Below are 22,137 nucleotides of genomic sequence, written 5' to 3'. Positions count from 1 at the left end.
GGAGAAACTAATTTAAAAAAATGCAGATTGTCTCCGTGTACTCTCAGCGGAAGATTCTATCGGCGAACGGAAGCTCGTTGGGCATTGTTGCGACCGTACGCGGGCTTGAGCGCGATTCCGGGGGGGAAGGCGCCTCGGAGAATGCTCCCCCGAAGAGCGCACTGCGATTCGCTAAGGAACGGTGAAGAGGAGGAAAGTTCAAGGAGAACGCGGTGAAAAAATTCGCGATCATTTCTCAAGGGGTGGATGAAGAAGAAGGGGGCTGCGGTATCGCGTGTATCGTTGTTTATGAATTATACGAGTCCGTGGAATAATATTGCTCCCTCTAAGCAGGGGAAGGGGTGTTCTTAATTCATGCTAGCCAGCAGTAACGCGAGCAGTTGCGCTCGTAACTCCGTCCGTTTCCATTCTGCCGCCTGGCAAGTTAACGATAAATAATAAACCACACCCTTCAATTCTAGAAGCTGCTACTCCCGCGACGCAAACACACTTGCCGCCTCTTTCTCCTACTGTTTGGCAGCGACGCGTGGGGCACAGGTGAGGGGCCTTTAGTCGTTCTCCTCCCTCAAAAGAGGGAGGAAAGTTTGTGCGCTGGCGTCGAGATCAACGGCGGTGCACGCGAGTCAAAGGTCGCAGGGCGCAAGGGTTGTCGAGGGTCGTTCTTGCGCCCTAGGTTCTGGTGTTTACGGGTGAGTGAATGGCGCGGGTCGACAAAAACACGGCTTCCGCTCCTCTTCCTTGATCCCCTGTCCCCCTTTCGCCGCCGCCTTCCGCGGACGGCATCCCCGAAAATAGCGACAGCTTTGGAGGAAAATTCATGTCAAGTCGGGGGGATGATCGCGCTGCCGACGGGGCGGCGACATCGACGAGCGTATTGTCTGCCCTCTTCTCCGTGCTCTTTTCACCCTGATTCATCGCCGCCGCCCTCTCCCACCTGCGTCTTCTCGCATTACGGTCTTTCACGTTGTCGACTTACCCCGGCATTGTCGCCTGTAAATACTTTTCGCTCCAGAAATCAGAGACTTCTTTCAAACGCGGCGATGCAGGTGGAGGGGGGGGGGGGGGTGGTTGGCTGCTGACACATTTTGGGGTGGGAGGAAGATTGCTCGAGAAATGGGGAATTAGAGGTGTCTGTCGCGTGCGAGGCTACGAGCTCTCGCGTGCGGATTAATTTCCAAGTCTTCCGAATTTTCGCTCCGCGGATTCAAAGGGGATGTTTGCATCCTTTCTTCAGCCGCCGAGTTTTCAGCAGGTTTCTAGGGCGATGACGAAGTGCCGCTGCGGAGATGCATCAGGCTAACGGGGGATGCAGCGTCGACGTCAATTAATTCATCCCTGATAAATGGCCAGCTCGGCCTTTTCATCCCCTTCCGCCGGCGAATCTTATTTGCGAATACACTGACGCCTGATTTCCTCCCTGCTTAGCTACTTCCCCTTCCTTATCGCAACTACCCGCGATCTTCAGTCGATTTATTCGCGCGCAGGAGCGAGCATTTCGAGCAGCCCTGTGGGTACGAATTAATATTGCGTGCTAGGGATTATACACGTGCGGGTGAAAGTGTCAAGGCCAATCTGAGCCTGAACCATGTCCTTTCCCCCGAAATTAACTCGGACTTCTCGAGACGAACACGTTCGATCGTAAAACAGGAAGTCCACTTCGGCGACGAATTTCCTTATGCCATCAAATATTGCTGACTCGGGTAGCAAAGAAGCGCGAAAGCAGCGGGGAACAAGACCAGGGCATTAGTGATTTAAAAGCAGACTCGAGGACGATCGTTCCCTGCCATTTAATCGAGTTACGTCTCCACGATTTCCGTCGCGTCTCGCTGGCAACTTTATTTCCCGTAATAAAGCGGCCGAAGTCGGTTAGAATCCGATTCCACATTCTCCGGGGGCACGCGAGCCGGCGCGCTCGGCCTCGAATGAAAGCAGTCGGATATTAAAATGATAAAAAGCGCGGCGAGCCCCGCGGGGAATTCTCGGAATTTCGGGGGTATTTCAGCGGTGTACGATTGCTCGTGGCCCAAGACGGCGGGTTCCCTCTCGTTACGAGACTTCGGGAGTCGATAATTCCCACATCCTCTCCTCTGTACGTCCCCCCCGTTTCCTTCCACCGCCGTGCATCTACCCCCGGCGATTTTTATCATCCCCCGCGCGCCCTTAAGTATTCTCTATTCTTAGCCACTCCATTTTTGAAACCGCTCCACTTCGTCATTCTCCTCTTCCACCCTCCAATGTATATTTTATCCCCCGCCGACGTGTTTCTGCTCGTTCTAGGACTTGCTTCCACCCAGGGCCGGAGCGAGGAAATTTTTGTCCCTCAAATTTTGTGCACCTGCTTTCTATTTAATATGTATTGCCTTTGCGGAGTAGAAAACAAAGGATTACATTTACATTTTATTAACGTGGAAGCGGGATTCCTTTATTATTAAGCGTGCGATATAGTTTTTTATTATGTGGCGCATAATGCGTTCTGTTGGTTCTTTCCACCCTCTTCTTCGCAGGTTTTGTGGAGGCAGCGCACAGTGGTCTAATTCGCCAAAAAGCTGGCTAAAATGCTATTTTCAAAGTATAAAACAGCGTTTTGCTACTATGGCACATTTGTTATATACATTGTATGCAAACTATTTTAAAAAATCTTCTAAAATGAAATTATACTTAATTCATTATTTTGAATGCTTCTTTTTTGAGCGAAAACAGAGAAATCATCACGTTTTACGAAAAAAAAAACGTAATAGACATTATTTATGCAAGCGGTATTACATCCTCCATTATGAATTTTATATTTTCGATGACACATTTGATATCAGCGACCTCGAAAACCCTTGTATACCAATTTTTGTAGAAATCGGAAGATGCCTTCATATTTTGGCCCGCTTTTTGGCGAATTAGACCACTGTGCAGCGTGTCGATACGGCTGGAAGGAAAGCGTGGAAGACTCTTTTGGGCGGAAGGGCGCGGGAAAGAGGATTCCTCTATATTTACAACGGTTAAGGAGCTCGAGGGAAATGTCAGAGCGTTGTTACCATTTTACCTAGCAATTTGGTCGATTAATTATTCGCCCACGTGCACTCGTGCCTGGGACTCGGGGTGGCTTCAGCTATTTTCCTCATGCAAATTCTGTCTAGCCTGCCCCGTGTACGCGGAGGGATGTACCGCGAGCATGTACAGCAGAGTACATACGGGGAAAGCTCCAAATCTGTGTCTCCGAATCCTTTCTCTTCATCCACAGTTTTGGGACAAGCTGGATTCTCTATTTGCACGTTTCGATTTTGAAACTGTGCTGCGAATTCGTGGAGTTTCTTGTAAATTTATCACAGGCTTCTCCTGTACACTCCCGCCGAGTGATAAAGACGATTAATGATATTGATTTCAAGCGATCAAGGGTGTTAAAGGTCGATTATGCTCGCGGCACCAGGGCGAAGTGTCGAAGTGAAAGGTGAAAGGAGAGTTCTGTTCGCTGCGTCCACGAGATTCGACCCTTCGTTTTCCAATTAACCCGAAATACTGTGCGTGGGAGCCAATTAGCGGGCGGGTAACGACGTTCCAAGTGCGCGTGGAATCGAAATTAACGAGAGGGGGCGAGCTGTCCTTGCGAGCTCAGCAGGTGCGTGTAATGGCACTCGAGACGAGAATTATGCTAGAAGACGGTGGTTCCAACTGACCTATTCAACTTCTGCCACCGAGAATCTTCTCAGCTTCCTCTCGGCAAAGAATCGCCCGGGCGTTCCAGTTTCTACCCTCGACCTGTTGTTAATTACCATTGCGTGGAAACGAGACACTGTCACCGGCAACCTTCCTACTCTATTCTTAACCCTGGAGCGGTCGCGTCTATCGCGAGAACGATGTAACGCTTTGCCGAAGGAGGCAAGAAGGAAGTTGGCAAGTAACTAATATAATAAATAACTGTCGAGCCGCAAAGAGGAAACAAAGGTGTAGGGTTACATAGGAAGGTACTGCGAAGGAGATGTATTCCGACTAATCCTGTCACGCGCCAATTTTAGTGCAACTTCGTAGGTGGATATGGAATTATTGCTAAACATCTCGTAAACCATTGGGTGTCCGAGCAAACGGTCGAACACGCGTGATATATTTTTCAGCTCCCTATCTACCTACGAAGTTGCATAAAAATTTATGCGTAAACAATGGCGGTGCCTTGATAACAAAGAAGCAGCACGATGCTATCGCGACCACTCGAGAATTAATACCAGAGCAGCCCAGCCAAATTCCACTTTCCTTAACGCAATTTCGAGCCCAAGCAATGCGACAGACCCCCAGGGAGACGCTGACACGGCTGTTGCACGAATCAACCGTCATTTGTTAATCGATCTATTATGTAACGTCATTTCGGGACGCTTAATTGGAGGAATTGCTGCCACAGGGGACAAATCCGCGCGGGATCGCGTTAATTGGCAATCCGGGCACGCTCGAAAATAATATCGACAAACACGCGTCGCACCAGAACGAACGATTACCAGAGAGCTTGAACGTGAACGACAACCATGCCCCATTGCGTTCCATTGCATCGGTAAGAACGCTGCAGTTTCCCTAAGAATTTCTCTGCCCACCACGTTAGTAACGTGAAAGGGGGCCATTATCTGTGTCGCTGCGTATTCTCCGAATCGACACTGGCGAATTGGCGTCCTACGCGCGAAGGGGTTGCACGCGGCGAGCGGTCCATTGTGAAGAGGGCTGAAAACACGGGGAACGCGCTAGCGGCACGGCTTGCCAGCCGGTTAATTCGCTGGGCGTTCATTAGTCTTGAATCTAGAGTCTAACTCTAGATTGGCTGGGTTCGAGGCAGCTCGAGCAACTTTCTCCCATTGATCACAGGAGAAATCTAGGGGTGAATAATGAAAGTACGAGATTGGGAGCTGTTGGGTTCGATGTTCGCTGAGGGAGATTAATAGATTGTTTCGCACGTAGGCGAGTATATCGCCTATCTGTTTAAACCGACTGGCAAAGGTTTGGATGACTTTTGAGGTGTTTGGGAGACGTCTAAGAGCGGCCAGGAGATGGGGTGTGCTCTCGTCGCGTGGTTTTTAAGATCCGGAGAGGATCGAATGTTTAGGACTGCTCCTCTTCTCTCGCAGCGAAGCAGTACAGTAAATATTCGTTATATGCTCGCCAGGAATATTCATTATATGCTCGTCGCCTCGTCTCACCAACTAGAGGGATCTCCCTCGGAACCAGTCAAGCGTGAAAGGCAATAGGAGTCGAAACAAGCCAATTATAATTCATTAAAAGGCCACAAGCTTAATGACAAATTAAATGTTTAAATTTTTGGTTTCATTCTTAAGAAAATATTTTTAACATATCAATGAGGTTCTTCTGATGAAAATAAGACCAAACAGGATGTGATTTGGATCATATTGAGTCATTCTCATATTCGACTGTCGTTCTTACGATATGAGAACGACTCAATATGATCCAAATCATAAAGATATCATTCCCTCTCACCCTTTCTTGCTCGTTTCCCTTTCCTTCGACTGCCGATTGCCGCGGTCGGCAAAACATATTTACAAGCGATAAACAAGCCAGCTCGAGCTGAAATTCGTGGCCTCCTACACGTTGTGTGTTCCTGCCCGGTCCGGAGTGGTGAACACTTAACGAATATGTACTGTAAATTGCTCGAAAGCCCACCACTGTGAACAGGATCCTCCATCGTTGACTCAAAAAGAATTAAAAACTATTTCCCCTTCAACTGAGCTTCTCCGCCCCGGTCGACGTACAATTACAACGATATTAAGCAACGTGTGTCCGAGGGTGTTTTGTCAGCGAGGGTTTTGTCAGTTCTGTGCGCTGTTTCTGTACGGCGCTGGACGTCGAGGGTGCAGCATCGTTGATCTAACCTGGCCCATTTCGCAGAAACACCCCTCGTCTCTGCTTCGCGACGAGAGGAACTGTCGTAGAGGCGTTGAAGTAGCGACTCGACGAAAAGAAGAGGACACTAGTCCCTCCCACCTCCAGTCCCGATTGAGATTCATTCAAATCCCCGTCGCTTAGCTAATTGCCCGGCTGGCCAGCGGGTCGTCCCGAATTCTTGGCCAATTTTTCACCGGGATACTAACGACTTTTGTCGCGCTCCACTTTCTTCGGGCAGCAATCTCTCCGGCGCTGCTTGCCAGGAATAAGGACGAGCTTCGTCGTCCTCCGGGCTGCTTCCCTTGCGCGATTGAAAAGGCCGCGGCGGGAGCAGCGGAGACAGCGTAGAACCGTTGAAATACTCCCAATTCGCGAAGGAGCTCTCTGACATTTTTATCCGATCGCCCCGCGGATCTATTTTCTTTGTTCGGCTAGCTGCTGCGCCACGGAATTGCGACGCGGCGCGGTGACATTTCAGTTGACCGATACCGGCGACGCGAAACTGACATTTATTAATATTGTTCGTAATTCAGTGACACTCTCGAGGTTTTCCCGGGGCGATTTTTAATTGCGACACTCCGGCTGGAGAGCGCACACCGAGGGCTTAATTTGTTTAACGAGCTTCGGTCCGCGAATAGACGCGATTTCGGCGGAAGTCCGTCGCGGAACGCCACGGCTGGACGTTGGAGCGGAATTATCGCGGCCCGATTCCGGCGCGGTCGCCTTTTTGTTAATTCCCTGAAAATCCCCCGCCGCCCAACAAATAATGCAATTCACTCGGCCCCGATATAGCCTAGCAATTTGTCTTCCAACCACTCTGGCCTTCTTCGCCACTCTCCGCTCCCTTCGTCTCTCTCTCTCTGCCGATCCAGCTCCTCCATCCTTCGTTCCAGCGAATTCGCGCTTTATTAGGTTCAGCCTTTGTTAGTTCGAGTGAAACTCCACGAGCCCCAACTTTTTCGCGCGAACCTTTTCACTGGAAGCTCGGCGTGTCTGTCCTCCTCCGCGCGGCGGTCTCCATTCTCGATGAGCCGCGTTGTTCTGTTTTCTATTACAGCCTCCAGATACGCTGACCGCTCGCGCCGCGGTCGCGCGACAGACGGGCCCGGGAACGCGGCAGCGCGTCGGGCGGCCTTTCAAAAGTTCAATAAACATTGGCGGATCGTCCCGTATCGGGACGCGACATCCAATTGGCCGTTTGGCATCGACAGCCACGTCGGAGGGGTTAACAACCCCCCGAGACCCGAGGCTGGATCGGGGAAAATTGACAGGACTCCTTTGGAATCGATACCGGCGTGACGAGCGTGCGAACCGGAGAGCAGAGACGGGTGGAGCGTCTGGTGGGTGGTGGCGCGCGGAGGGCGGGTGGTTACGGGGCACCGTGGTCTCGCGATGCCGGGCGTTATTCATCTTTCATTCGGGCTCGACCTGGCCGGCGTGAGGCCACTCGGCTTCCCTCTTACACGGAGGCGGTCGCTACTTCTAAAAATAGTCGTGCATCGAATAACGAGCCGGCCGCGCCGCTAAGGGTTGAAGTTTGCATTGTGAACGCGTACAGCCCGCCCCTGTGTACGGCTACCCCCATGTAACCGAAGATTTGACCCAATGACCCAGCGGCCGGAGCCGAAACCGCCCGGAAACACCCGACCGTCTTTCACCCTCTTCCATCCTCTTTCACCCTCCCGCGCCCTCTGTCTACCACCCACCCCTATGAACACCCCGCTGCATGCACGTCCCCTCCGGGCTTTTTCGCCTCGGCATTTTCTTCCCAGATTCTTCTGGTGCGTTAATTTTTCCGACACATCGCTCGATCACGAGCGCCAGCAACGCTGTTATTAAGAATTCAGCCGCCCGTTACCGTCCCCCTGGGTAAACGCGAAGGCTGATTTATAGCGGTGGTTAAAAGAAAGTTCGGTACTCGTACTTTTACGTGTTCGTTTAAGTGTACCCTTGCAACACCTGATCTATTGGACGTGAATTTTAAATTCCTTATACCTCTCCACTTTTACCAATTTCTTTTCAACGCTACTGTAGAGTGGGTGGCAAAGGGCACCTTTCCTTGGAGAAAACACCGTAAGTGCCAGAATTAAGAAAGAAAATTTATCGGAACATGTTCTACCCGGCAATTTCCCTTTGTAAATAAGTTACCAATAGCGCTGAAAGATGGTACCGCTGGTACATCCAACTTACAGTGCTTGCGAATTTAAATGAATGGCACAATCAGTTGTCTCTGCAACTAAGATTTGTCACATACAAGGTTTTCTACGAATATAATTCTTCCTTTCATGACTTCGGAGTTTCGACTATATTAACGCAAAGAACAGACAATTTTGTGATGCATCTGGTTGATTGTATACTTAAGCGTATTTAACAATCAAAATAAATCAAATTGCGTAAATAATTTCAAGTCACAGAAATTCCTTCTCTCTCCTGGAAACTTTCTACAGGGACTGTTCAATTCTTTCGCTGGACCCTTGGATTAGAAATTGGAGTATGTACGCGGAGTTGTATTGGTTAAAGCGTAGCTGTAACTGTCGCGCTAAAATTTGATGGAAGCTGTGAAAACGTCCCTCTTGGTGTCCGTAGAACAAGCGATCCATTTGGTACGAAGTACAATCGGGCGGACACGAACGGCCCTTCGGTACAGATCAGAGGGACACGAGGAACAATCCGCAGGATGACTCGATTTAATAGCTCTCAGCGGGAAAGTATAGAGCGCGTGGGAGAACGGGAACGAATTCGTGTAGCCAGCAGTAAAAGCGATACTCGTTGCTTCGCCCCCGTTTATCGAGGTGCGCGCTCACGGGGATGGAATATTTATAAAATATTTTTCCTGCGGTCGGTCCTCCATCCACTAACCGTCCTGCTCCACCGGCGTGCCGGCTTGTTGCCCAAACTTTTTCCCATTTTTCCCCGGCGGTTTTTGCGGCCGGTGAACTCGCGCCTCCCTCCGAGCGCAAAAACTTTTCCGCGACTTCTATATCGCGTTGGCCCTGTTTCAATTTAATATTTCTTCCCGATGGATCGATCCGCCAGGAACCTCCACCATGCTCCACGGTACGTTCCGCGGCTCGGCGGATTCCCCGGGATCGCCGGATAAAAGTATTCGGCATCGAACGCACTGCTAGGGAATTAACTTTGGTTAATTTGTGGTTAATCAATGGTCAATTTCGCCCCCTAAGAGTGAACGTAGACAGCAAAAGAAACGCGCAATAAATACCTATACATCCTCTACGTATCCCCAAAATTTCATAATTTCTTTTAATTCCCGGATTTCCGATTTTCTGTTACAAGACTGTAGTGATAATTTTGAAAGCTGCATTTCGTTGAATATCGCTCGTTACACCGCAAAAGAGAAACAGATCTATGTGCGCACCTGTAATTCAATTGATCTACCGGAGTCCCCCGATAACAGCTTACAGAAACGTGCCTACAAACGGGGCAAGCGCAAAGAGCCACGCTTTTATCGTGGTCGAAAGCATGGCAAACATTCGCCAGGGGAAACAGATAGACTGTCGCTTGGTTTTTATCGAAAATCGACATCGGTCGGTCTAACAAACAAACTATTACGAGGTCGGCACCTCCGCGCCTTCCAAACGCCAGCCTAACGATGAACCTCGCCTCTTCCACTCGCCCCGAAAATGCAAACTCGCCTTCCTCCCCCGGGAGTCCCACTACCTCCACATTATTTCGCCCGTTCGAATCAGTTTGCCCGTGCACTCCGACGCCATCAACCCTCTCCCCGTCGCACAGAATATCCCTGAAGATTATTCAGAGTGTCCTTTGTGAATTATGCCAACGCTTGCACGGCGGCGGCAGTCGTTAAGGGGGAGTGAGCGCAGAAGGAGCGCAATACGATTCTGAATACGTTCCTGCTTCCGTTCCAGTCGTTTTCCACGGCTTCCTCGCGCTCCTCCCCAGCCCCCTGGTTTTTATTTATCCCCGGCCGCTTTATTCGAGACACGTAGCACGCGAAAATAACGTCATACGTTACGCCCCTCGTCGCGTAGCTACGGATTTTCGCCAAGACGTCACATCCTGGCTGGAGGGTGTGCGCGCCCCAGCAGCCGGAAGCGAGTGGCGCACACCGAGAGCTATGAATATTCTACGTGGCAGCGCGAGATAGCAGGGTGCGTCGCGTCGCGAGCGAGATATCGAGGGAGGCGATGCAACGGCCGCGCTCTTTCAGCGGGCCCAACGTCCCGTTCTCTGCTCTATTTTCCCGCCCCTTTATTTAGAGGGATTTTCGAGAAGACTAGCCCGCAAGGAGGTTAGCCAGCGCGGGATCCGCCGCTCTGTCGCGTACGTGTCAGTTCAAGGAAACTGGGATCTATCCTGGTGTTAATATAAAAATTCGATTTACCTTTTTTTTACGATCGCTTACTATACTGTATCAATGGGATATGTATATGTATTGTATTTAGGTGGGAAGGTTTTCGTAAATCACCGAACAGTTTGGGAATTTGGAGGAAATATGGTAATGTGTTGGAAACGCTTCGGTACTACCTAGGGTAGATGTCCCAATTACTAATGTTTTATTTATTTTAATTAATAAGCACGTAATGCATAAAGAATAGTGTACGATAATAATAATAACAGTCCCGATTTAGTAATACATTTTTTTATAAACTATTTTCTATTTACGTTAGGTTTTTATTGAGGCAAATAAATAAAGTGGTAGTAATAGGGACAATGGTAGTTTTGGGACGTTTACCCTATATCAGAAATTGAATTTAAGGGGAGGTTCCGGTCTAAAAGTCGATTTTTTTTATTTCGTTTTTCGAATGTTCAACCTTTTAGGAACGCGTGTTTAAAAGGATTTGTTGAAATTCGTAAAATTCCCGAAGTTATAGGTATTTGAGTAGCGGCAAATGCATGGGTAACAGCCGGCCACTCGGCACTCACGTAAAACTTTAAAAGCGTTTTTCTCAAAACAGTGTTATCAAAACGGTGGGACCTGTATCTCCAAAAGTTATTATCCGATTCGACTGAAACTTTTTTTACTTTGAACAATATACTTCTGGCTAGGAGGGAAACCAGAAAAAATACAAAAAATTGAAGATTTATAATTTTCAAAGGCGTTGAAAGGACGAAAAATATAGGGGGGAAGTGATTTCAAACTTCAAGTGTCGTTATTTTCTTAAAAAATGTCATTTTTGCATTTTTTTTCTGGTATCCCCCTAGCCAGAAGTATGTTCTTCAAAATAAAAAAAGTTTCAGTCGAATCGGATAATAACTTTTGGAGATATAGGTCCCACCGATTTGGATGAATTTTTTGACGCCTTGACTTTATCGACTCCCCAGTGCCGTCTGTAATGATTAATTATAAAACAAAAAATATATTTCTATAACTTAAGACATCCTTAATACAATGGAAAAAGTCCCATTAAATTATATATAGTAGTTTTCCTTTAATTAATTCCTAAATATCACCTATTTTTTGGGGCTCTAGACCGGAACTTCCCCTTAAAGTATTTTGAACTAATGTATTTTATATGACATAGATCTAGAATTGTTACATTTTTAATAAAGTTCAGAAATTACTTTAAAATCTCCACCAAAGTTATCCTACAATTTCTGGCCTATCATCGTGGCGTAACACCTTAATTTAGCGTATGAATCTTTTATGTTTTACAGTATGAAGGGTAATTTTTATGTTTGCTCGCCATAAAGTAAAAAGGGGCATTTTTGATTTAGCGTTTTATCGATATTACATATATATATATATATATATATCCACGATACGAACATATGTATACGAGAAATTGTTTTATATTCTCGATCAGTTCAGGTGATACGCGCGAGTGAAACGTGGCGCGAATGTTTGCATGGATTAATTGACAAATTGATATCCAACCGTGCCCGGTAATTAACGGGGCGCGTAATTAAAGCGGCATTTATTTCCATTATTAAAGGACGTCCGCCGCGATGCACCGGCCGCGCAAAAAGATTGAATTTCAATTGGACACGTACCCGAGCATCGTTTTAAACGCTCGTGTCCCGCGATTTTGCCGATCATCCCCTTCATCATCCTTCATCGCCCAGTTAATGCAGTCCCAGTTACCGTGGCCGTCGAAGGCGACGAAGGGATCGTTGTAGCACTGTTTCGCGGGATCGATGACGATTAATCCGATCATATTCCTGCGGCCTCTTCCCCGCGGGGGAGGGTGGCAAGAAATCGTCCGTAGATTCCAGAAATACCAGCAACTTTATCGAGCCGATAGAGCATTACAGTAGCTCTATTGAGAATTTCCTGCTGCCCCCACAAAGGGATGAAAAGACTGAATACGCGTACTATTCACCGCGCGAAAGGTCACCGGCGCTGCGTTTAAGTCGAATGCTTCAAAGTATGAAGACCACCCTCTATACACCCCCACACGATCCCTTATACATCGAGTAAATTAAACATCGTATTTCACCGCGATGAATATCTCGAGTCCGAAGTGAAACATTCATCGGTGGTTCGCTAATGCCTCGTTTCGGTAAAGTAAAATGGGGTGGACTAAAGTATAGTAAAGTGGAGTAAAGCAAAGCAAATCGAGGGAAATTTTAAGTAAATTAAAGGGAATCAAAGAAAGTTAAAGCAAAGTAAAGCAATGCAATGCAAAGAGACTTAAGGCAAGGGGACTTTTATTAATGAGATCGAAATTAGAAAACCGAGGGGGATTTGTAAAGAAGAAGCGAGCTTTTTCACGTTTCACGGAGCTTGAATCCGACGAACGCTAAAGTTAGAAATTCCGTCGCCAAGGGGGTTGCAAGAGGGCAAGCGAATTCTGGGTCCGTCAGCGAGGCAAGGGTGAAATTATTATTGTATCCATCCACGGGGGTGACTTTGAAATAGTTGAACCTGCCCCTGCAACTTCGCCACTCGCCCGAGATTCTTCACCCCCAGACAGCTTATTAATTCATCATCCCTTTTAATCGAGCCTCCGCTATTTCGCCTGCTGCGACGCTAATTAATGCAGGCGGTCGCGAAACCTACCACCTACCCCCGCTTAATGCGTCGCACATTAATCTCCGAGCAAAGCTACCCATTTCCTGCGATTCTTTCCGAGGCAGATATTCGCTAATTGCGCAATTAACTCGCTCGCGAGTCTCTGCAAGAAAAGCAATCATTTGTCAGGCGATACCCATCCGATAGTTACTCTCAATCACAGCCCCAACAGTCCTTGCGACAAACAATTCCAAACTCTAACCGCCACTTCGAATCGACCGGAGCATAGAGCTACAAAAGGTTTAACCGTCTCGAAAACGAGACTTCCAGTTGTCCCTTCGCGTGCACGTTGGTCAACAAAGCCCTGGGCAGATATAGATCCCTTCTACGTCGATCTGCGGGCAACTCGGCAGAGCGGAGCAGAAAATTCTCTCAACCTCCGCGCTGTTTACCCAATAATGGATTCTTCTTTTCCCCGAAGAAAACTCGGATGTTTACGTAGCCTTTATCGGCGCGGGGGTGGGAAGGGGGAAAAAGGAGCAGCCATTAAAAATAGACCAGCAACGACGTCGGCGAGTCGCGTGCGTGGATTCATCGCGAAGTTCAATTAAACCCGACCATTTAATAAAGCCGACGTTAGACGTCGCGTTCGTTCACGCGACCTGCGCTTAAAACGCGCCGGCTCTATTAATACCAGCCGCGGCCGACAAGCGGCAATAAACAGACGGCCGTAATTATAATTAGAGACCGCCACGGTGTCGTGGAAACTCTGATGAACGCCGCAGGATCGATCAGGTGACGCGTGTGCGCGCACACGCTGGCCGGATCGGCCAAAGATCGCCGCGAAATTGGAAAGCAAACTTCTCCCCGCTGATCGGCGAAGGGAGCCGTCATCGATTCAGTCGCGATCGGTTTTTATCGGGGTTTTATCCTACTGTGAATTGGCCACCATTGTTCTTCTCGTTTCATTTCATTTTATTTGTGGTAGTTAGTATTACGTAATTGTTAGCGTTACGTTCTTATTAGTGTTCCTTGTCGAGAATGCTTTCCCGAAAATTTCTCGAGAAATTTTACAATTGCTTATTTCTTATTTCTCGAGAAATACTATAATTTCTCGAGAAACTTAAGTCTGGGAAAAATATTATAAATCTCGTTTATTTTCGTAAATGAATGTGTTACTAGTTAATCTCGAACGTATAAGCACATCTACAATTTATAATACATCTTATTAATAATATTAAAACCTATATGAACTCCAATAGAAAATCACAGTACAAAAGATTAGATATTATTAATTGCTGAAGGTGCTCTTAAATTTCTCGAGAATTCTCGAGAATTCTCAAGAAATATCATCTCATTTCCGATTTCTCGAGAAACAAAAAATATAGAGAAATCAGGAACACTAGTTCTTATGGTTAGGCTTAGTAACTACTCAGCTTTACTACTCGGCTTCGCCAGAAATTTAGGTTCTGATTTTATAAAATAATTTTTTTTCTTTTTGTGGAAATGCTCACATTCACCTGGATCAGTCAGGCACAATGAACTGAGGCACGTTTCGCGATCCCAGAGTTTATCGTTCGAAAGTTTTTAGGCGACAGACAAACACACAAACGTATAGAAGCCTTCTGCTTTATATACTAAGATATCTTCCACTTAATGAGTAACAAAGTCGTAATAGTGATAATAATAACTCTGAAAACCTATAAAAAAAATATGGCAACACCCTGGTTCCCGCTTGAAAAGCTAACTTAAGAAAGGAAAAGCTTCTAGGAAGCTTTCATCGAATAATCAACACTTTCATAAACGCTTCATATTTATCGGCCACGGAACTGTAGTTCGTAAATTTTTAGAAACTTGCTCCGAAATTCGCGCTCGTCAAAGTGTTGAGCGTGGAAGTTTGAAAGTGACCGAGGAAAATGAGAAGCTATCAACCGATGCCGGTGGTAGGGCAGAGGAAGAGGCTTCCTGTTGCGTGAAATATCATGGTGATGATTAATGCGGTAATTAATCGCTGGGGGTTGGCGTCAATATTTGACGGAGACAAATTGGTTTGCAAATGAAAGCCCTCGGTCGGGATGGAAAATCCTCGATACACGTGGACACGGCGAAACAGGGCAAGTTCAATATGTACTCATGAATACCAATCGATCCTCCGGCTAAGGTCCCTTCCGCGTGGATCGTACTCTTACAGGCGGTGGATAGCCACTCGCGAAATATAATTTCGCGGGTCTAAAGTCGAGGCTCTAACCCGTACCGCGGCCGCAGTGCTTCTTTTGTTCCGTCATGCATTATACAGAGGTCTGTGCTCATTTCGCGCTCATCTAAAATTCGCTACGTATTGGCTGCCCGATTATACTAACGACCCCTGCCTTCGTTCCCCCCAAATGCCCGTATAACGCGGCGCTGCATTGTTCAAACATCGCTCGTCCGATTGTTATTTTAAATGACAGTCGGAGCGCAGGATTAATGGACAATGACGTCTCTAAAATGGAACGACGATCACGGGTCGCGAGCCCGATGTTGAGCGCGGAGATAGCATCGACAGACAGGGCCCGCTGAAATCCGAATAAATCCATCGATTTAAATTGAACTTCCCCCGCCCCACTGTGGAACAGTCCACGCCACCCCCTTTTTGAACCCTTCGACGGAGATTTTCAATCAGGATACTGTTTATTCGATTACGATAATGTCTGGTGTACATGGGAACGTTGATAAAGGCGGAGGTTGAAGGCGTAAGGGAGTTTCAAAGTATCTGGAAGACTGGAGGTGGAGCTTAACCATGTTTAATTCTCGTTGAAAATTAACGTCGTTCAGCCTGACGACGGGAAATTTCCTTTCGACGATCGAACCGGATCGCTCCGTGATGAAATATCCGGGCAATTAATTGCCCGCGACTCGCTCTGCGATCCTGACGCCCTTTCGGTGGAACAGGGCTAAACAGCCTTGTGTCACGGAGATGGAGGCGTTGAGGGTGGACGTAGGCAGTGCAGCGAGGCTTTTGGGGAGGAATTTCTAGTGGCTGAGTGTTGACTACTGCGAGATATTTAAATCTACATGTGTAAATCCGCGGATGAGAGAAAAATATCGTCTCTCCTGACGATAGAGAAGCAACCCTGCCAACTGCAGTGCGAAGCCTTCACGGGCTCATCAACATGCCCTTTAACCTTTAATCCCAACATTCCTCCACTTCAAAAGGTGCCCCTCTTGCACAGGATTCCTTCGGAGTTCCAGAAGCAACCTACCTCAAAGTTTCATTCGATGATGCACTAAAAACAGCGTGTTCATAAATCAGAAAGCCCAGCCGCCCCTCGAGCAGCAGCAGAGAAAGTGTCCTCCAATTAGAGCGCGAGGAAGTTCGCGAAGACAATTTCGCCAGGTGAAGACACGTTCCGCAGTTAATTCACAGGTTGAAGAGACTACGCGCTTCTTGGAGCCTCTCCCCAGTCGTTTAACGACCCCCCGTTGAAGGGTTAACGGCCACCGGCTGGAGAACTTAACAACAACCGCAGGCCCTCACCGCCCCGTCGACGCTCAGACGTTGCTCGCAATTTTTTCCTTCTCTTTTGCTCCCCTCCGCCGGGTCATTTCCACCCCCCCCGCGAGGACGAAAAAACGTGTACAGTCGCGGCAGTGGTACGTGACTGTAGGTCCCCTCGACGGCTCTCGTCGCTAGTTAATTCGTTCGCGGCACGTGTGAATTGAGGACGTAACAGGCTGTGCACGAGGGCCGCTGAAGAAGTGCGAACGAGAGGGAAAGTGGCGTTGTTTACGCTTCCGTTCCTCCGGCCGAAACGGGGTGAAACGAAGGAAAGTTGGTCCACGAGGGGTTTCGCGGGTGACAGCCGAGGAAACGGGGGTTGGATGACTTGTAGATTGAGGGATGGGCTGTTTCCTTCAAGGGAAGTAAGTCGAGAAGGGTAGTACAGTTCTCAGGATCATTGTTACGAAGGATAAGATACATCTAGGAAGTGCAAACTTTCGAGGTCCCATTTCTCTGGCTTCAGTCTCCAATGGATATTAATTGACGGCAAAGTTTAGTCCACTTTCTTTTATTTCAGCTGAGATTCGCTCCAGAGAAGATTCCACAGTTCTTTCAATAGTACACGTAGCTTGTGCAATCAGTCCATTTCCATTTCGAGTATACCTGCATACAAACGAGGACAACGAGGGTGTGCGTTGGAGTTTCAGGACAGTCCCAGGGGTGACGAGCGTTCCGGAAGCCTCGAGGATAGGTCGGAAGTCACGGGGATGTTTAGCGAGCCCTAGGGGATTTTCGAAAGTTCTCGGAAGATCGGGAACGCGGGGATTCTAGCGAAGGAAAGCTGGAATCAGGTATCAAGTAGATTCTCCGGACTCGCTGGACCTTTTGACTCCTGGCCCTCGTACAGGGAGCACAGCTTTTTCAAAGGAATTTTTACGAGTTCACCCCTTTCGTCACCTGTGTCGTCAACGAGGCTGGACAAACTTCAGCTGAATTTCGCTGCTTACGTGTCTGCTTCCCAGGAATTATATAAACGACGAATGATTGCAGACTCCACCGAACTTGACTACCCATAAACTTTCCAGTCGATATTCCAACTTCCATGCTCTTGCACATAGGCGAAAAAACGATCCTCCTGCGGCGGGACTCGAACCCGCGACCTGCGGGTCCTCAATGCGCGAGTTACCAATTCCCCCAACGCCGACTCTCCGATATTACTCTGTTCCGAACTCTACTTAAGGGGGAAGCCACTGTGAAAAAGTTACACCACCGCCCGCTTTGTAATTCTTTTGCAGAGTCTAACGTCGTTGCATGCTGTGGCCATAGTACCAAGGGCGCCCGCAGACTTTTTTACAGAAGGGGTTCACCTTTGGGGTGACGGTGATGAAAAATATAGTAATGAAAAAAACGAGTAGCCCGCTTGCATTTTTCAACTCATTTTGCAGTGCCAATTTAACTAAAATTTTATATGTAAAATGCAGAAATATTCACTTTTTTAGTATAAATTTATTAAAGATCAGTTTTTAAAAATAAGCGATTGTTTCTCAAAAGCCAGGGGGGAACTGCCCTGTTTGCACTTAATTTAGGAGCATAAAATATTAGTTAAATATATGAATCTTTAGATGGCAATAAAGATCTTCCGCACAAAGTTTCGTTTCATTATAAAAGAATGCCTCCTCCTTAACCCAATCGCACCATAGGCCGTTCCCAAACGCCAATGCCCACGCTCTTATTTCGCGTGGGAAATGAAGGAAATGTGGAATGGCCGTTGCAGCGGCAAGAAAGTGGTAAAAGACGCGATACTAGGCGGGCAATTAAGAGCGGAGTGGAAGGAAGGGTTTTGCCAGAAGGATTGGCGAGAATTCTCAAAGCAGGGCACTTCCTCCATTACCATTCAGGTTGCCTAAGGTCGTTCGGGGTACTGCAGATACAATTACGAGCCCTCGGGGGCCGGGACCGTTGTAACCGCGGCTATTTCCTATCTCCACGCGAGCTCCCGCCTCCCTGAAGTAATCACGATGTTTACAATCCAGAGGAAACAATGTGCACGGTGCGCGCAATCTGGCTACGCTAAAAGTCAGCCCCTCCCCCGCGATCAAAGAGACCAAAGTAACGGTAACTGCGGAAACTTCGCGTTACAGCTCTCCAGTTTCAATGTTATCGCCTTCAAAGCTCCTCGGGAGCGGAAAAGTGTCCCGGGATTGTTCTTTTGTTAACGTCTGACATTCTTCCAAGCTGGCGGCTCTAAGTGGGGAGGGGTCGGGTGTTCGAGGAGGCATGATCTGCCGATTACAAGGAAGTCGAGATACTCTGCTGGGGCGGAGACTGTTGGCTGAAGATTTCGCGAGATGTGAAGTATCGGGGTGAAAGTGCTCCTGGTAGTAAGAAGTGAGATTTCCTTGGGATATTAAGCATTAGGGTGAGAGTACTCGTAGACATAAGATTTCGTGGCATATCAAGCATTAGGCTGAAAGTGCCCAAGAAGTAAGATTTCGTGGAATATGAAGTGGTAGACTCTGACAGGTAGAATGAAAGTACTCGAGAAGTAATTTCGTGACATATGAAGAACAGGGTGAAAGTGCTCATAGGGTAAAGGACCCAATTACTGACACCTAACCAATCACTGTCACCTTAAGCTGTTTTACTTAAAATAACGAATAAATAAACGTTGTAAAGTCATACATAAAAAGAATTATGTAATTCAACCTATAATCTATACTATAGATTATGCACTATAGTTTATTTATTCGTTATTTTAAGTAAACTAGCTTAAGGGGAGGTTCCGGTCTAGGGCCCCAAAAAATAGGTGATATTTAGGAATTAATTAAAGGAAAACTACTATATATAATTTAATGGGACTTTTTGCATTGTATTAAGGATGTCTTAAGTTATAGAAATATATTTTTTGTTTTATAATTAATCATTGCAGACGGCTCTGGGTAACAGTTAAAGTTAAGGCGTCAAAAAATTGATCCGAATCGGTGGGCGCTGTATCTCCAAAAGTTATTATCCGATTCGACTGAAACCTTTTTTATTTTGAAGATTATCCTTCTGTCTAGGGGGGGGGGGCTAGAAAAAATTATAAAAAATGACATTCAAGTTTGAAATCACTTTCCCCTATATTTTTAATCCTTTCAACGCCTTTAAAAAATGATCAATTTTCAAATTTTTAAAAATTATAGGTAACTGAGACTTTCATCAGGGTAAAGGTGTCCGTGAAAGTAACTACGAGGGTACGGAAGAGAATTCGATGGAACGATTATTCACGAACATCAGTCAGAGTGATATTAAGCTTCCAGTGGAGTCCCGAAATGGTATTCCTTGAAGAGAGCTCTCGCGAGCTGCGAATACCAGCGAATTCCCTCCCCCAAGAAACTGTTAATCTCATCTGCTATTAGTACAACATCCAGATCATCGATCGCCCCCCAACGATTCCCCAAATTCGCAGCTGCCGGGGGGACTCAGCGGACGAATTACATACTTCGTCCCACTGTGAACGATCGCCCGGCCTCGTGCCTCGTATATACGCTCCGTGCTCGTACAATGTGATCCAGGGTTGCAGAGCGTGCACGCGCCGCTGCGCTGGAGGATCTTGGGAATTCCAGGCATTCGAGAGTTAATGGGTCAATGCCAGCGGCTTCCACACTCGGTTTAACCCTTTCACGACGGGCCTATTCATCGGCGGTGACCTTTGACCGGCGATAGCCCGGGTCCAACGCCATCTTTCCCAACTTCACGGGTCACGATTCGGAAATACTTCCGTGGAGGGCGCTTCTAACCATCGGTGCCGATACTTCCTGGACGACCCCTCCATTCGAAGTCACCGAGGTGTCGAATCAACGATTACTCTACTTTCGCGGGGGCTGCCTTTGCGCGTACCGTTCGTTTTAACATTCGCGACCAGGGGCGGATTCGGAGACCTGGCGTCTATAGGCTGACATCGAATATTTTGATGCAAAAGAGTCGAGGCAATTTTAAAATTAATTCAATCTGACAACTCACGTAGGAGTCATTGCTAATTTGCTGCAAGAAGAATAAGCGAATTGTTTTTAAATTTATAAGCCTCTGTGTTTAAAAATCGTCTAGTCGAGGCAGCTAAAATAAAAACATTTTGCTACCTTTTTTCAATTTCTTTCGTCCAAAATTTTTCGAGAAACTAAAGTTCACTGTTGAACTTATCAAACCTTCCAAGTGTATGTACATTGGTTTTGGAAAATCATGGAAACAGCGCACTGCAAGTTGAATGTAAATCTTCGAATGGAGTGGTTTTATTAAAGTTGAAGTCCGAGGCTCGCAGAAAGTAACAGATCGAAATCGTGAGGTTACGAATCTCTAGAACTTGTCACGACTATGTATCCGTTTTAAAGCTTATTGGAATGCGTACTCTTGAGCAGCGCAGATGTACATATGTGTGACATGATATTCATTTCTAAGGCTTCAAACAATTATGTACATTGTACCGAGATCTTGAAACCATTTAAACTGTACGTACCACATAGAACACTGGGAAGGCTTCCCGCCTTCCATCTAAACTCCTACAATACAGCATTCACCGAGAATATTAATATCAATAGACTAACAAAGTTCAACTTGTCGCTGCCTATTTTCCCAGGTGCCCCACACACGTGCAAGCACTGAATAGCGAACTTGATAGGCGACCTTCTTTAATTTTAATTCCATATTATATATTCCTTAACTGTACAGGCTGTTAAAAAAGTGATGGACATCGAAAATTAATGTTACACTTTTCTGTATCCCTCAGCACATTCTGCTCGCTGAAAGGAGAAAAAGTTCGAAAGATACCTCTTTCAACGAGCAGAATATGCTGTGGTAGAACAAAAATTAACATTAATTTTCGATGTTATAAATGAGACACTGAGAGCAAAGACTAATCCACGTTGAAAAAAATTCCTATTTTATATGTTAGCCCTTTTTTCTCTCAAGACCTCAAATAATTTTGCAACAAATTTTTATTTTCAAATGTCCACCGATCCGGAGTGGTAGAATCTTCTCTTGATTCACCCCTGAAAGCAGTGACCATCATATTTTTAACACTCAGTACACTTTACATCATTAATTAGCCATGATCTGTATCAAAGACAATAACTCGTCAATAAATACTATCTAGAGACGCGATAGCGTCTCGACGCCAAGTACAGGAAAGAAAGTACAGAAAAGACACCCTGTATATGTCGACTGTCGCTACCAAGTATTTGACTTCCAGGCCGCGGACATCTGTGCACATGTCTAGATGTTACATTTTATCTTCACATTATTAAAATGTCCGCGATAATGGAAGTTGGAAAGCATCTTTACGTACTTGCAGCTCATTTCGATTTCACATCTTTTTTTATATTCTAATTATTATTATCTTCTATTCTTTTGTGATTTATTTGATTTCATGTACTTGGCGTAATTTTTTTTACTTTTTTTAAGTTTTTTATGGGGTTATTATTAAACCACGCATACCTGTGGCCATCAAAGTGTTACCAAGAATACCAAGTGCATTGTCGAAATTGAAACTGTCCAAGCTTGGGACACTCGCAAATAAAGCCTGAGCAACAGAAACTCCTCGTTTCCCTTCGCCGTCAATTTCCACATTACCCGCCGTTTAGCACCCCTAATTTTTGCTCAACACCCGAGACCCAGCTGCCCTCCACCCCCAAAAAAAGCCGGCGAAACCGCGATTGTCCGAATCGAGCAGAATTTGGTCAAGAGATCAATTACGTCGCATGAAAGTGCCCGCACCGAATACCTCCCCCTAGGCTCGAGTGTTTTCGCCCCGGAGCACCCAAAGCCGCGCGGGCACTCGCTTATACGCCGCCGGAACAACAGAACAATTCCTCCCTCCACCCCT

At 46.7% G+C, this 22,137-nt stretch overlaps 1 protein-coding gene across 4 annotated transcripts in view; it reads right to left on the bottom strand.

Annotated features, from left to right (window-relative positions):
- Eag (potassium voltage-gated channel protein ether a go-go) overlaps nucleotides 1-22,137 on the bottom strand; it is an 89,794-nt gene that overhangs the window by 50,742 nt on the left and 16,915 nt on the right. The window lies entirely within an intron of this gene.

This window comes from Andrena cerasifolii, chromosome 6, assembly GCF_050908995.1.
Source record: "Andrena cerasifolii isolate SP2316 chromosome 6, iyAndCera1_principal, whole genome shotgun sequence".
Lineage (NCBI taxonomy): Eukaryota > Metazoa > Arthropoda > Insecta > Hymenoptera > Andrenidae > Andrena > Andrena cerasifolii.
This window is presented reverse-complemented; position numbering and strand designations above follow the sequence as displayed.